Source organism: Sinocyclocheilus rhinocerous, unplaced genomic scaffold (assembly GCF_001515625.1).
Source record: "Sinocyclocheilus rhinocerous isolate Xijiao unplaced genomic scaffold, SAMN03320098_v1.1 scaffold1730, whole genome shotgun sequence".
Classification (NCBI taxonomy): Eukaryota; Metazoa; Chordata; class Actinopteri; order Cypriniformes; family Cyprinidae; genus Sinocyclocheilus; species Sinocyclocheilus rhinocerous.
Window position 1 is genome coordinate 605,043 of NW_015634043.1, and position 885 is coordinate 605,927.

Below are 885 nucleotides of genomic sequence, written 5' to 3' on the forward strand. Positions count from 1 at the left end.
ACAAAAAGAGAGAAAAATCTTAAAAGGCGGCAGTGGAGGTTAAATAAAAGAAACCAGAGGGCAAAACACAAAGTACTGCATGCCTCAAATCAGGTTGTTGCAACAGACACACCACTACTATCCCCATCTGATGATTACTTACATGCTGCTCCACTAGAAGCTTCACCTAATGTGACAGCTGCTCTTTAAGGGATAGTTCACCCAAAAATGAATTACTGTCATTAATTACTCACCCTCATGTCGTTCCAAACCTGTAAGACCTTCATTCATCTTCGGAACACAAATTAAGATATTTTTGATGAAATCTATCTTTGCTCTCTGACCCTCCATAGACAGCAAGGATATTACCATGATCAAGGCACAGAAACGTAGCAAGGGCATCGGTAAAATAGTCCATGTGACATCAGGGGTTCAACCGTAATTTTACGATCCCAGAACGTAATCAGCGTTGTTTAAGTTCAGTAGACAGCACGTGCATGCTTAACGTAAACAACGCTGATTAGGTTCTGGGGTACTCTCCAAAATGGTGGAAGACGGTAACTCGGGGAGAAGAATTGTTGAATAAATTATGTTATTATTGTTTTCTTTGCACACAAAAAGTATTCTTGTAGCTTCGTAAAATTACGGTTGAACCCCTAAAGTCACATGGATGTCCTTACTATGTTTCTGTGCCTTGATCGTGGTAATATCCTTGCTGTCTATGGAGGGTCAGAGAGCTCTCAGAATTAATCCAAAATATCTTAATTTGTGTTCCGAAGATGGTTTTACGGGTTTGGAATGACATGAAGGTGAGTAATTAATGACAGAATTTTCATTTTTGGGTGAACTAACCCTTTAAGAGTGGGCATAAAAAAGTAAAAAAAAAAAAAAAAATCAGAGTCAATC